This window comes from Schistocerca gregaria, chromosome 10 (genome assembly GCF_023897955.1).
Source record: "Schistocerca gregaria isolate iqSchGreg1 chromosome 10, iqSchGreg1.2, whole genome shotgun sequence".
In the NCBI taxonomy this organism is placed as follows: Eukaryota; Metazoa; Arthropoda; class Insecta; order Orthoptera; family Acrididae; genus Schistocerca; species Schistocerca gregaria.
In genome coordinates this window covers 145645938-145662543 of record NC_064929.1, presented here as the reverse complement: position 1 = coordinate 145662543, position 16606 = coordinate 145645938, and the positions used below count along the sequence as shown (strand labels likewise).

General features: G+C 45.0%; 1 pseudogene; it reads left to right on the top strand.

The window, feature by feature from the left end:
- Positions 1-4181: 4181 nt before the first annotated feature.
- LOC126293771 (5S ribosomal RNA) lies at positions 4182-4299 on the top strand (annotated as a pseudogene).
- Positions 4300-16606: the final 12307 nt, after the last annotated feature.

Here is a 16606-nt window from a genome sequence, read left to right as displayed (position 1 = left end):
CATGCGTTATCATCCACCAGGAGGAAGGTGGGACCCACTGCACCCCTGAAAAGGCGGACATTCTGGTGCAAAAAGACGTCCCGATACACCTGAGCTGTTACAGTTCCTCTGTCAAAGACATGCAGGGGTGTACGTGCGCCACTCATAATCCCACCCAACACCATTAAACCACGACAGGTCCCTATCTAGGACATTAAGGAGTTGGTATCTGGTTCCTGGTTCACGCCAGATGAAAACCCAGCGAGAAGCTCTGTTCAGACTATACCTGGACTCGTTCGTGAACGTAAGCTAGGACCTCTGTTCCAATGACCATGTACTGTGTTGTTGACACCAGGCTTTACGCACTCTCCTGTGACCAGGGGTCCGTGGATTGTACCTTGCAGGTCTCCGGGAGAATAAACCGTGTCTGTTCAGTCGTCTGTAGACTGTGTGTCTGGAGACAACTGTTCCAGTGGCTGCGGTAAGATCCAGAGTAATGGTGAGATATCACTCTTTTTGTGGTGTTGTACACTGTGGACGTCCCGTACTGTAGCGCCTGGACACGTTGTATTCGTTGCCATAATCTTGAGAACACACTTTGTAGCACACGGAAGGACTGTCTACGACCTGCTGTGTTTGACCAGCCTCCAGTCACCCTAGTGTTCTACCCCTGGAAATGTCATCAATATTTCTTTGGGCCATTTTCAACACACAGCCACCATTAGCACGTCTGAAAACGTCTTCACACTTACTCGTTGCACCGTACTCTGACATGCACCAACACACCTCTGCGTATGTGGACTGCTGCCAGCGCCACCGTGCGACGACCGCAGATCAGATGCACCACATGGTCATACCCAGAGGTGATTTAAACCCGCAAACCACCCACCAGAGAGTTGTTTCAGCATGTATCAGCATTATCCTCAATTTATGAGCATAAATGTAGTTCGCGAGATTAGAGGCAGAAACAGCAGCGGGGGTCTTTGTGATAGGTAGTCTGATGTGATTGAACTAGCTGTTACCCGCTGCTGTACTGGTGAACCAGTAGTTTTGTTACGATGATTGATGCTTAAGTAAGCTAGTGTATGTGCAAAGCACACGACGTGCTGACACGTGAGTTAATGGCCGCAGCAGGAGCGCGCATCCATTGCGTCGCGTTACTGCCGTAGCTATCCGTTGTACAACTTGTACGTTACACTACAAATTTACAATTTCTTTGGGTTCTGTGGGTCAATCAGCAAAAAACCCTTAGGGGATCGTCTTGTTGTCTGCCAGTCTGTCCGTCCGATTGTTAAAAACCCATTTTCTCAAGAACGGATAGATGTATCAAATTTAAATGAACGTCACATACTGAGGTCTATGGGTGCTTTCTACATCTACATTTATGCTCCGCAAGCCACTCAACGGTTTGTGGCGGAGGGCACTTTACGTGCCACTGTCATTACCTCTCTTTCCTGTTCCAGTCGCGTATGGTTCGCGGGAAGAACGACTGTCTGAAAGTCTCCGTGCGCGCTCTAATCTCTCTAATTTTACATTCGTGATCTCCTCGGGAGGTATAAGTAGGGGGAAGCAATATATTCGATACCTCATCCAGAAACGCACCCTCTCGAAACCTGGCGAGCAAGCTACACCGCGATGCAGAGCGCCTCTCTTGCAGAGTTTGCCACTTGAGTTTGTTAAACATCTCCGTAACGCTATCACGGTTACCAAATAACCCTGTGGCGAAACGCGCCGCTCTTCTTTGGATCTTCTCTACCTCCTCCGTCAATCCGATCTGGTACGGATCCCACACTGACGAGCAATACTCAAATATAGGTCGAACGAGTGTTTTGTAAGCCACCTCCTTTGTTGATGGACTACATTTTCGAAGGACTCTCCCAATGAATCTCAACCTGGTACCCGTCTTACCAACAATTAATTTTATATGATCATTCCACTTCAAATCGTTCCGCACGCATACTCCCAGATATTTTACAGAAGTAACTGCTACTAGTGTTTGTTCTGCTATCATATAATCATACAATAAAGGATCCTTCTTTCTATGGATTCGCAATACATTACATTTGTCTCTGTTAAGGGTCAGTTGCACTCCCTACACCAAGTGCCTATCCGCTGCAGATCTTCCTGCATTTCGCTACAATTTTCTAATGCTGCAACTTCTCTATATACTACAGCATCATCCGCGAAAAGCCGCGTGGAACTTCCGACACTATCTTTGCGGTGTAAAAGATTAAAACTTGTAGGTCAGCGCAATCAAGACACGGTTATTTGCGTCACATATTTTAACCCTCGCAAACTCTCCTATCGAAGCCTGTAGAGTACTCCCTGTTGATGAACTGTCATGAAATTTGACAAGAAGCAAGGTTTCGCATAACAAGTAAACGGGAAAATCCTGAAGATACTGATTTGTAATGATATCGCATGAAAAAAATTGTTTTGTCATTTATTACCCGATGTCACATTTAAATGGTTCAAATGGCTCTGAGCACTATGGGACTCAACGTCTGAGGTCATAAGTGCCCTAGAACTTAGAACTACTTAAACCTAACTAACCAAAGGACATCACACACATCAATGCCCGAGGCAGGATTAGAACCTGCGACCGTAGCAGTCGCGCGGCTCCGGACTGAGCGCCTAGAACCGCTAGACCACCGCGGCCGGCGATGTCACATTTAAAATTAAAACAATCAGTAGTTTCGAATTCAGGCTCACTGGGTTTGCAGTTGTAAAAATCAAACATCGGGCAAGGTGCGACTTTATTGTTCCGTACTACACCAAGTCAGGAATTGATTATTATTAGTATTACTTTCTAAAGTAGCGTATGTTCTTTCTCAGGTTGCAAGCGATCTCCATTCCAAATTTCATCGAAATCGGTTCAACGATTTTGCCGTAGAAAACGTAATGTACGAGGCTAGTTCGCAATTTAATAGTATTAGCAGGGTAGTACGGATTAGAAACGTTGATCATTGCGCAAGCACAGCATTCATTGCAATGAATCATATTACGTAGCACACTTCCACCAATAAGAGCATATTCAGCAACATGATAATGTTCGGAAGTCAAAGAATAAACAGCTCTCCCTTGATGGCGTAATATTCTTGAAATCAATGAATGTCTTGTACTATACACTTTCTGAAGTAGTCAAAGCTATGTGCGTATCAAGTTTCAATAGCGTGAAAAGGCAACAGGCGGAGTTAATTTCGCATTTCTAATTTTAACTAGCTGCCATCCGTAGCTGTGGTCGCATATGGGACGATTTGTTATGATGAGCTTTGCTGACGACGTATGCTAGTAATTAATAAATAATCTGGACATGCAGTGGTATAACCTATCGCAGAAGAAGCTGATTAACACTGTCACTCTGGTGTAGCGGTTATGATACAAGACTGTTGCATGCAGGGTTGTGAGTTTAAAACTCATCTCAAATGTTAATTTCGACTCGAGGAGATTCTAGAAGTATCCACAAATATCAAGAATCATTGTACTGGAATGTTCTGTAACTGTATATATACCATACGTGTTCTGGATAAATCTTCGTTAAGTGAAGTTAGTGTTCCGTAGTTAGATGAATGACGGGATATATATTCGGTCGAGTAGCTCCTCATTTGGTGTCACGAGGCTGAGTGCACCATGAAAAATGGCAACAGCGCATGGCGGCCCGGATGGTCACCCATCCAAGTGTCGGCCGACAGCGCTTAACATCGGTGATCTGATGGGAACCGGTGTATCCACTTACCTATATACCAGCACTATAAAAGTTTATTCATACACAAGCAGACACACACACACACACACACACACACACACACACACACACACACACACACACACACACACACACACAGGTAAAAATGAATGAATTCTCTGAATATTCAAAACCGTCTGTTATTGCACTTACAGTATGTTTCGTTGATTATTATGTGGTCGAAGCAACGAGCCAATTCTGTTAATCGTAGAAGCAGGCGAAAAACCTGGAATTTTGACTTTTGCGTCCACATCAGGTGAAGTTATGTGAAAGTATGTATGATGTCTCCTCATTCAATTTTTTTTGAAGCCTCGATTCATTGCATTTATACAGAAGTACGGTTTGTAAGAGCTGTTGTGTGTCACCTAGTAGTGGAAGTGATTGGTTGCTCGGGGGAGGGGACCAAACGGCGAAATTATCGGCCCTATCGGATTAGGGTAGGGCAGGGTTGCCTGAAGGCAACGGCCTTGCCGCAGTGGCAACACCGGTTCGCGTCAGATCACCGACGTTAAGCGCTGTCGGGCGTGGCCAACACTTGGATGGGTGACCATCCGGGCCGCCATGCGCTGTTGCCATTTTTCGGGGTGCACTCAGCCTCGTGATGCCAAATGAGGAGCTACTAGACCGAATAGTAGCGGCTCTGATCACACAAAACATCATAACGGCCGGGAGAGCGGTGTGCTGACCACACGCCCCTCCTATCCGCATCCTCAGCTAAGGATGACACGGCGGTCGGTGGTCCCGGTGGGTCACTTGTGGCCTGAAGACGGAGAGCATTTTTTTGGGGGTTGCCTGAAGCGATTTAGGGGAAATCACGGAAAACGTAAATTAGGATGGCCAGACGCGGGTTTGAACCGTCGTCCTCCCGAATAGCGAGTCCTTTGTGTTAACCACTGCACCCCCTCGCTCGGTTGTGGGAGTGAGGTCATTCCACCAGACCAACCAATACCAACGTTTCCTCCTTCCACTTCAACGCTTTACAACGCCTCCTTTATTCGTCTGTTCTCCCTAAGACGACTAATGGATTATCAGAATAATCAGTTAATGGATCAAAACGAAACGCAGCCTCATGAAAAGCCTCCCGCTTCCTACGTGTAAAGGCACGGCTTCTCTCTGTCGTACAGTCTTTAAATGATGTCGTAGTTGTGAGTCCCCCAAGCGTCTCAGAAGCTACGGGGTGTTTACAAAGTCTCGCCGCAGTGCCGTAACATTGTTAGCCCCGCGTGCCATACGGCGCAGTGAATATACCGAAATGAAACTCAGTGAAATACAAGTTATTAATTTACTGAATATTCAATTTTTACTTACAAATTTTCACATTAAATGTTGAAAGCGTCCCCCATGCTGCTGAATACACAATTCACTTCCTCTAATCACGTTTCCAAACACAAGCTGTAACATTGCTTCTGTAACAGAAGCAGTGAAAGTGGATATTGCAGTTCTCAATTCATCGATGGATTTTGGGCGGTTTTTATAGACAATTGCTTTCGCTGCGCCCCAGAAGAAAAAGTCAGGTGGTATTAGGCCAGGCGATCGTGGAGGCCAAAGTCGCTGTGAAATTACGCGATCACGAAAAACATCAGCAAGCAGTGACATTGAAACGCGAGCTGCATGCGATGTTGCGCTATCTTCTTGAAAATAACCGTTCAGAATTTCACTTAACACAAGTTCTCCTACGAGTGGGTACAGAATATCACTGCAGTAGCGCTGTGCGTTTATTGTTCAGTTGAAAAATATGGCAGCCACAATCCGACGTCTAGAAATTGCAATCCAGACTCTTATTTTCACAGAATGAAGTGGTTCCTCATGAATTCCCAATGGATTTGCACTGCTCCACATACGAGAATTTCCGAGTTCGTGTACCCGGATAAATGAAACCACGCCTCATCAGTGAAAAACGTCTCATTAGGAATATCCCTTCCATTTTGTTGAACTAAATTTTTCAACCATTGACAATAATGCAGTCTCTTGCCATGATCGGTATTTTTCAGTTCTTGCACGGCTGTCACTGTGTTTGGCAAAAGTTCTAATTTTTTCCCTACAGCTGTGTGGGCCGATCCGGCACTACCATCGATTTCCTGGGCGTGTTTTCTTACGGACTTGTTCGGACTCATTGTCATTTTATTGGAAATATCGAGTATTTTATCCTCAGACAAAACGCTAGTTCAAGTTATTTCCATAAAAAATTTCATCAAGATTGTTTAAGCGGTTTAGTCGTCAAAGCGTGATAGACAGAGTTACTTTCGTATTCATAGTATTAGTGTGGATACGGATAGCGCAAAATTTTATAATGTTTTAAAAGCTATAAATACATAATCTTTTGTGTTTACGTAACATTAAATTGTTAATTTTCTTTGTTGTTTATATTAAAATCGAGAGACCCAAAGGTAAAGATTAAAATTACAGTAAAAACATGATTCAGAAGCGATGACTTTCTTTTAAAAAGGGGCAGGCACTTTCAATAAAAAGGTGAAGAATAAGAACCGGCGGGGTGATTTTGAAAGTGGAAACATTAAGGTCTCTGTAGGTCTGAATAATATTAGTGTAAATATAGCATCCGTTCAATAGCATCTATGGACATGTAGATAACTTAAATTCGAAGGAACGCATAGTAAATGTTGTAGGGAAGGTTAACCAAAGACTGCGTTTTATTGGCAGGACACTTAGAAAATGTAGCAGAACCACTAAGGAGACTGTCTACACTACGCTTGTCCGCCCTCTTTTAGAATACTGTTGCGCGGTGTGGGATCCTTACCATATAGGACTGACGGAGTACATCGAACAAGTTCAAAGAAACGCAGCACGTTTTGTATTATCGCGAAATATGGGAGAGAGCGTCACAGAAATGATACAGGATTTGGGTTGGACATAATTAAAGGAAAGGCGTTTTTCGTTGCGACGGAATCTTCTCACGAAATTCCAAATACCAATTTTCTCCTTCGAATGCGAATATATTTTGTTGACACCGACCTGCATAAGGAGAAATGATCACCACAATAAAATAAGGGAAATCAGAGCTCGTACGGAAATATATAGGTGTTTGTTCTTTCCGCGAGCTATGCGAAATTGGAATAATAGAGAATTGTGCAGGTGGTTCAATGAACCCTCTGCCAGGCACTTAAATGTGATTCTCCGAGTATCCATGTAGAGGTAGATGCAGATTTATGGACACGGAAGATGTGTGTGGTTCGCCGTATAGTTATTGCCTATGATTTTGAGGATTCGTACGGTGTGAGGTGAGACACGTTAAGACAACCCTCCTCTGATGTGACGCTACCATTCCTTTGCGCGGCAATTTCGTTAGCGGGACAGCCTGAAGCTCCCTTTACACTGAAGCAAACACAAGGGAACGTGCAAAAGCGGATGAGAATCTCTCGGGTGTCAATGCTAGGCGGACCTGTGTAAGAGGAAACGGCATTCGGTAGTGCTGGGTTCGCATTCACTACGGTTCTCTCGTGTTTCGCTTACTGTCGGTCGTTTAGCGAACCGTCAAAGGAAGCTGGTGTACCCTGTGCTTCTGCGCTAGCAGTATAGTAAGCTTCGTCTGCTTTCGTGTCTACTCTTGTTGTTCTTGTTGTTGTTGACACGATTTGTGAGGGCGATGAAGTGGTCAGAAGAGAATGTAACGTTGCTAATATAAAAACATGGGTTCGGTATCATACTGGATTCTGGACACCAACACGTCCACAGCACAAATGGAGAAGAGAAAAAATATGATTACTTGAAAATTGTCGAAGCACACAAACGTTTTACTCGGGTAATAAGATAGACGATAAATTCCTTGGATTCTTACATCAGGCGGAAACGCAATATATACTCACAGGATTTGTAATTCTTAATATTGAAAAGTATTTCGAATAACATAGCTTATATACCTCCTTTCGCGACTGTAATCTATACGATTTGACTGCAGAAAGGAAGTCAAACAATTAAAAGACAATACGTGTAATGAATTTCTTTCAAAGCAAAGACCTGCGAATATGTATCTGTTCATGATAATAATGATATCTATTATTCTGATAAAAATTAAAAATACACGAAAGATCTGATCATTCTTGTTGCTTAAGTTCATGTCATTTGTAGATACAACGCATGTGTATTACTGCCACGTTAATTGACAACATAAAAAACCGATTTGTCCAGAATTACATTATGACGAGGTACCACACCCACAAACCTTTCATGTCCACTGTCTCTGGACGCGGGAGCCTACGCAATTATATTAGAATAATGTAAGTTAAATGCGGATCAGTAGGAGAACAAAACCTGAAATGTTCGGATATAGTATTACTGGCGCCCTGCCGGACACATTGAAGTCGTTTAAGTGTCCAGTTTAAGGTTACAAATCGATACAAATGGAACGAACTTGTGAGGAACGTGGTAGGAAACACGAATGGTCGACTTCGGTTTATTGGTAGAATTGCGGGAAGTGTTGTTCACCCGTAAAGGAGATCGCATATAGGACGCTGGTGCGATCTGTTCTTGAATACTCCTCGAGTGTTTGGGATCAGTACCGGGTTGGATAAAAGGAAGACATCAAAGCAGTTTTGAGGCCATTAATACACTCCTGGAAATTGAAATAAGAACACCGTGAATTCATTGTCCCAGGAAGGGGAAACTTTATTGACACATTCCTGGGGTCAGATACATCACATGATCACACTGACAGAACCACAGGCACATAGACACAGGCAACAGAGCATGCACAATGTCGGCACTAGTACAGTGTATATCCACCTTTCGCAGCAATGCAGGCTGCTATTCTCCCACGGAGACGATCGTAGAGATGCTGGATGTAGTCCTTTGGAACGGCTTGCCATGCCATTTCCACCTGGCGCCTCAGTTGGACCAGCGTTCGTGCTGGACGTGCAGACCGCGTGAGACGACGCTTCATCCAGTCCCAAACATGCTCAATGGGGGACAGATCCGGAGATCTTGCTGGCCAGGGTAGTTGACTTACACCTTCTAGAGCACGTTGGGTGGCACGGGATACATGCGGACGTGCATTGTCCTGTTGGAACAGCAAGTTCCCTTGCCGGTCTAGGAATGGTAGAACGATGGGTTCGATGACGGTTTGGATGTACCGTGCACTATTCAGTGTCCCCTCGACGATCACCAGAGGTGTACGGCCAGTGTAGGAGATCGCTCCCCACACCATGATGCCGGGTGTTGGCCCTGTGTGCCTCGGTCGTATGCAGTCCTGATTGTGGCGCTCACCTGCACGGCGCCAAACACGCATACCACCATCATTGGCACAAGGCAGAAGCGACTCTCATCGCTGAAGACGACACGTCTCCATTCGTCCCTCCATTCACGCCTGTCGCGACACCACTGGAGGCGGGCTGCACGATGTTGGGGCGTGAGCGGAAGACGGCCTAACAGTGTGCGGGACCGTAGCCCAGCTTCATGGAGACGGTTGCGAATGGTCCTCGCCGATACCCCAGGAGCAACAGTGTCCCTAATTTGCTGGGAAGTGGCGGTGCGGTCCCCTACGGCACTGCGTAGGATCCTACGGTCTTGGCGTGCATCCGTGCGTCGCTGCGGTCCGGTCCCAGGTCGACGGGCACGTGCACCTTCCGCCGACCACTGGCGACAACATCGATGTACTGTGGAGACCTCACGCCCCACGTGTTGAGCAATTCGGCGGTACGTCCACCCGGCCTCCCGCATGCCCACTATACGCCCTCGCTCAAAGTCCGTCAACTGCACATACGGTTCACGTCCAGGCTGTCGCGGCATGCTACCAGTGTTAAAGACTGCGATGGAGCTCCGTATGCCACGGCAAACTGGCTGACACTGACGGCGGCGGTGCACAAATGCTGCGCAGCTAGCGCCATTCGACGGCCAACACCGCGGTTCCTGGTGTGTCCGCTGTGCCGTGCGTGTGATCATTGCTTGTACAGCCCTCTCGCAGTGTCCGGAGCAAGTATGGTGGGTCTGACACACCGGTGTCAATGTGTTCTTTTTTTCCATTTCCAGGAGTGTAGATTTGTCGCTGGTAGTATGGAACAACACACAAGTGTTATGCAGATGCTTCCCTGGAGGGAAAGCGACGTTCTTTTTGAGGAACACTAATGGGAAAATTTAGAGAACCAGCATTTGAAGTGGACTGCAGAACCATTCTCCTGCCTTGCTCATAGGGAGCACGAAGATAAAACATGAGAAATTAGCACTCCTACGGCAGACAGTTCTTTGTGTCTAATTCTGTTTACGACTGGAGCAGGAAAGTAAATTGAGCTCTGCATGGCTCACGTTTACCCCATTTATGGTTTGTTATCTTCTATTACAGTACTGCCGCCTCGTTTTCTTATTCCATTTAGTGGCATCACTAACTTCCTGCCTTACTTGCCCGTGAGTGGCAGCAGCAGCGCGTATCGGTAAGTCCACTGTCGTACCAACTCTGGAGTGACTGATGGTATTTCTGGGTCGTCGTGTGTCTGGCAGACAGTTCGGGACGGACCAGCAGTGCAGTCGGGACGCAGCAGCAGTGGAGTCTGGGACGGAGCGCCGGTGAGGCGCTGACAGCCAGTGCTCGCCGACCGCTGGCGACACACATCAACTGTCCGACGGAGGGAGACTGGAGCGGGACGAGTGTTGGTTGGTCGTTCAGTTGGTCGACGCACCGGCCGACGTATACTTGGTCCTTTCACTGTTTCAGGCCCTGAGCAATTGGTCGGTTGGCGTGAAGCAGCGAGGGAGTCTCCGCGGGGCGTAGTTTGGCTGGGCCCGCTGGCGGCGCCTATGCTGTGTCGGAGTGTGTGGTGCTGTTCCCATTGCTACGAGGTTTGTGGCTCACCGATTCTGGACATGAAAGTTCAGTTTTGACTTAATCTACCAGCAAGTCAAGACTGTTCACATTGTTGTCGTTTGTAGTTTGTTGTCAGCTGAGATATTCCCGTGAGCAACAACGTGTGTTTTTGGCAAATTTTAGCCACCCTCTGGTGGAGTTTAACTGTACTTGATAATTTTGAGTTGAAGTGCGCCGGCGGAGTCTTCTGCCTTGTAGCCGTTAACGTTCCAGTTAGCTGGCCTGGCCATTGACATAAATTCAGGCAGTGTATTTTCCTCATCGTGTTGTCACTGTCCAGCATGTTGTTTAGTTTGACAGCTTGATGTGTAATTGGTTGGGGCGCCAATACCTTTTACACTGTTCCATTTAACTCCCTGTAGTGTGGTGGTCGGGTGAAATGGAGGTTATCTTGTCGGTGGATCCGTTGATTGTGTGTCGGTTGGGCTGTTTTCAGATTGGGCCGTCTGCCTGTCTCACCTAAGTGAGCGTTAGTGTTTGAATTCGAGGCCGATCCTCTGAACTTCTCAGTGCCATTTTTGTTTGTTCTTGCTGTTCGTACTTGGATGGCCTCTAATCGATTTTTGGATTAAAGTTTGTTTTGCCCTTAAAGCGTCAGATGCTTTGCGCCTTCAGCCTAATTTAAGAACTGTTTTATGCAAAGCGTTTGGCATTTTTTTTTAAATTAATGTTATTGAGTCCTAAGTGTTGGGCCTTCGATCGATGTTGAATTTCTGTTGTTTTGCTCTTAAAGTGTCAGATTCTTGGGGCCTTCAGCCGATTTCAATTGAGGTTGTTCTGCTCTTAAGGTGGTAGAGGGTTTGCGCCTTCAACCTAATTTAAGAACTGTTTTACGTAAAGCCTTTGGCATTTTTTAAATTAATGTTATTGAGTCTTGAGTATTGGGCCTTCAGCCGATTTTGAATTCAAGTTGTTTACTCTTAAAGTGTCAGATTCTTTGGGCCTTTAGCCTAATTGAGGAACTGTTTTAAGATAAAGCTTTGCCTTTTAAATTTCTGATTTTGGTCGAGCTTTAAGTTATTGGCTTTCAGCCGTTTTTACATTGAAGTGGTCTTGCCCTTAAGGAATGAGATTGTACGGCTCATTCAGCCGCTAAGTTCCAAAACTAAAGCTGTGTTTTTTAAAAATCTTTACTCTTGTAATGTTTGATCAAATAAAATGTTGTATGTTCTAGTGTAACTGACAGCCGCTTATTTTGGCCCCTTTCCACAACTTCAACTACCTGACCTCTCCTGCGAGTTTAGCAGGGCGTCTCATAAATGACTAGTAGTGATAAGGGATACCCACTGCCGTACGGTGCATTGCGGAGTATCGATATAGATTTAGACGTACCGACTAACAAACTACATAGCAAATTTTATCAAGTAGTCAGTGTGTGAAGTCATATGGATGTTCCAAATTGCAGTTATCACCTTCCCTATACGTGCTACACACAACTGTATTATAGCAGTTATCACTAAAGTAAATGTCTCCAGTTACTAATAACCAGAGTATAAATTCTAGCCTCTCTTCAGATTATCTTGGTTCTCACTAGTGAGTGTTCTGTTATTCAAAATGGTTCAAATGGCTCTAAGGACTATGGGACTTAACATCTGAGGTCATTAGTCCTCTATACTTAGAACTACATAAACGTAACTAACCTAAGGACATCACAAACATCCATGCAAGAGGCAGGATTAGAACCTGGGACCGTAGCAGCCCCGGCGTTTCGGATTGAAGCGCCTACAACCGCTCGGCTACCCCGGATGCCCGTTCTGCTATTAAATTCCCTCTTCAGTTGTGTTGAGAAGCCAGATAAAAGCGTCAACCGGCATATGAACAAAGTTATGGACTAATCCTAACGACAGCTGGGGCTCCCATTTATTATTAAGTGCACTACCGCCACGGATTTAGCGTTAGCATACAAACTGAGACAGCTTAATTCTCCCTCCTACGTCTTTTTCTCTTACTGGAAAAATAATCCTCACTGAACATCAAAGTTCTGATTCGTGGCTCTAATTGTGTACTGCTGTAACAAGTGTGTCAGGCGGGGTGGCCGAGCGGTTCTAGGCGCTTCAGTCTGCCTCGGGCATGGATGTATGTGATGTCCTTAGGGTAGTTAGGTTTAAGTAGTTATAAGTTCTAGGGACTTATCTTAGAAGCTAGAGCAAACCTACGTTTCTAGCATTTGTAGACTTAGAGCAAGCTTTTGACAATGTTGAGTGGAATACTCTCTTCCAAATTCTGAAGGTGGCAGGGGTAAAATACAGGGAGCGAAAGGCTATTTACAGTTTGTACAGAAACCAGGTGGCAGTTATAAGAGTCGAGGGACACGAAAGGGAAGCAGTGATTGGGAAGGGAGTGAGACAGGGTTGCAGTCTCTCCCTGATGTTATTCAATCTGTATATTGAGCAAACAGTAAAGGAAACAAAAGAAAAATTCGGAGTAGGTATTAAAATCCATGGAGAAGAAATCAAAATGTTGAGGTTCGCCGATGACATCGTAATTCTGTCTGAGACAGCAAAGGACTTGGAAGAGCAGTTGAACGGAATGGATGGTGTCTTCAAAGGAGGATATAAGATGAACATCAACAAAAGAAAACGAGGGTTATGGAATGTAGTCGAATTAAGTCGGGTGATGCTGATAAAATTAGATTAGGAAATGAGACACTTAAAGTAGTAAATGAGTTTTGCTATTTGGGGAGCAAAATAACTGATGATGGTCGAAGTAGAGAGTATATAAATGTAGACTGGCAATGGCAGGGAAGGCATTTCTGAAGAAGAGAAATTTGTTAACATCGAGTATAGATTTGAGTGTCATGAAGTCATTTCTGAGAGTATTTGTATGGAGTGTAGCCATGTATGGAAGTGAATCATGGACGATAAATAGTTTGGACAAGAAGAGAATAGAAGCTTTCGAAATGTGGTGCTACAGAAGAATGCTGAAGGTTAGATGGGTAGATCACATAACTAATGAAGAAGTATTTAATCGGATTGGGGAGAAGAGAAGTTTGTGGCACAACGTGAGTAGAAGAAGGGATCGGTTGGTAGGCCATGTTCTGAGGCATCAAGGGATCACAAATTTAGCATTGAAGGGCAGCGTGGAGGGTAAAAATCGTAGAGGGAGACCAAGACATGAATACACTAAGCAGATTCAGAAGGATGTAGGTTGCAGTAAGTACTGGGAGATGAAGAAGCTTGCACAGGATAGAGTAGCATGGAGAGCTGCATCAAACCAGTCTCAGGACTGAAGACCACAACAACAACAACAACAATTGCTAGCCTGTTAGTCCAGCCTAGGCGCTGTAGTGTGGAACCCCGAGGCCGCTACGGTCGCAGGTTCGAATCCTGCCTCGGGCATGGATGTGTGCGATGTCCTTAGGCTAGTTAGGTTTAAGTAGTTCTAAGTTCTAGGAGACTAATAGCCTCAGAAGTTGAGTCCCATAGTGCTCAGAGCCATTTGAACCAGTCCAGCCTATATGCAAGCCTTCTACTACGAAGAGCAAAGTGTAGGAGTCTTTTTTTACAGGTATGAAAGTTGCTAAAAGCTTCATATCTTATTTACGTGTTGTTGTGTTTATTAGATGATTGCGCCACCGCCATATGTATAGTCTTTCTTCTTCGAATTTGAAGACCGTCTTAAGAATATACGTCGTCTTTTATGCTACATCCATTAATAACGCTTAAATGAACGTCTTTTGTTTTTCTATTTTGGTTTAGCATGACGTTTCTTCTCAGTCAGCAGAGGTTGAAAATATCGCTTCAGTTGTAAATTACTTTATTTTTAAATTAATTATAAAAAATCCGCCTTTTTTTGCACAAACTACCTTGTGTTTACCTAGGTTTCAGCTTGGGTAACCGTGTCTTCTTCAGAACAAATATAAAACAGCTTGCTAAATACGCATAGTCAAAAGCTAAAATCAACACCTACTGCGGGTCCTATTTAGGCAAGTTGTTTTATAGTTGTTCAAGAAGGCATGGTTACACACGCTGAAACCTAGGTAAACACCAGGTAGTTTGTGCAAAAAAAAAAAAAAAAAAAAAAAGTTCAAATGGCTCTGAGCACTATGGGACTTAACATCTCAGGTCATCAGTCTCCTAGAACAGAACTACTTCAACCTAACTAATCTAAGGACATCACACACATCCATGCCCGAGGCAGGATTCGAACCTGCGACCGTAGCGGTCGCGCGGTCCCAGGCTGAAGCGCCTAGAACCGCTCGGCCACGAACGGCCAGCTAGTTTGTGCAATCGAGGTGGATTTTTTTATAATTATTTCGATACTTGTGATTGCTGACGCGCTGCAATGCTGAAAGTACTTTATTTTCACTTGAGCGCAGAACATTGGCAGCACACCGGGCCTGGTACACCCGGCGCTCGTGGACCACAGCACAGCTACGACGCCTGAGGATGGGTTATAACGGTCCGAAACCGTTTGTGTGAACATAAAGTAATTTACAACTGAAGCGGTATATTCAATCTCTGCTATAATGCTCAGTTGCAGATGTTCTGCCAAAAGGATTGTTTGTTCTTCTCAGTCAACTGTAAATCACGTTGTGGGTGTCAGGGATCATTGTAGTTTATAATTGTAGGGATAAAACAGCACTAAATCTTAGGTCCTCTTAAGTTCTGCCAGTGGCTTACAGCCTCTCTCGTGTGACTATTCTTTCTCATTAAGAATGGTTTGATGAAGTCCATCAAGTACGAAATGGACGACTCATTCATTCTTACATACTTACATCAACGGATCCCAGCTGGTTAAGGAGGGGTTTACTATCTTTGGTTCAAAAAATCGATTTTTTTTAAATTGCTGCTCTGGAGCAGTGCAGGATGGCTTAGATCGAGCAGAACACCCTCTATGAGGAAGAGGAAGGACCAGTTTATGGACCCGGAAGAGCAGATTGAACGTAAGTTGCATAATATTGCATTTATATGTAGAATCCACCTCTGAAACGGTTTGTCTGAATACAGAACGGATGTTTGTTATTCGCGGTTGAACAAAAAAATGCACCTGTCTGAAATCTGCCTTTTTCACGCACCAGTTTTTTCTTTCGGAGGACGAATTATTGTACCGGTGCTTGGGAGGAAACACACAAAATTCAAATGAAAGTTTGGGCGCGTGTGTTTGGAAGTTAGTCCCCAAGCATATGCATTCTGGTGCGAAGACTGTGGAGATTGCGACTTTCCTGGCAGTGAGCAGCTTCAACGAAGGGTATTCAGCAATTCTGAAGACCATGAAAACGATGGAGGCAACGGCCTTGCCGCAGTGGGTACACCGGTTCCAGTGATGTCACCCAAGTTAAGCGCTGTCGGGCGTGACCGTCACTTGGATGGGTCACCATCCAGGCCGACATGCGCTGTTGCCATTTTTCGGGATGCACTCACCCCCGTGATTCCAATTGAGGAGCTGCTCGACCGAATAGTAGCAGCTTCGGTCAAGAATAGCATCACATCGACCGGGAGAGCCGTGTGCTGCCCCTCCTATCTGCGTCCTCCACTGAGGTTGACACAAAGGTTGGATGGTCCCGGTAGGCCTCTCGTAGCCTGAAGACGGAGCGCTTTTTTTTAAAATTTTATGACAACGGTGGACTCTATTCAACGTAGTTCGCCAAGCATTCGGACGACCACCGGATTCAAGCGGCCGAAAACCACTTGTCAACGGCCGTACGAGCGGCTCTGGAGCAGTGCTGGATGCCTAAGATCGAACAGAACGTCCTCTATGAGGAAGAGGAAGGACTAGTTTATGGACCCGGAATAGCAGATTGAATGTAAGTTGCATAACATTGCATTTATATGTACTCAAAACTTCAAACGCATTTTTCTCGAAATGACTTTTCTTTTTATCGCTCGGTATAACTTCAAACCTACTGAAGCGATTGGCATGATTCTTTGTTTCCGACGAAGCTAACTAAACTGTCTAGGAGTTGCACCGCTTTTATTCCCATCCATCAACCATAAATTTGTTTACTTGGCCGACGAAGTGGAAAAATCGATGAAAAATCCCTTTTTTTCAAATGGTGCAACACCTAAAGAATGTTATACACTTCGCTAACGTCAACTCAATTTTAATTTCAGACGAGCCGACTGACCTGTGAC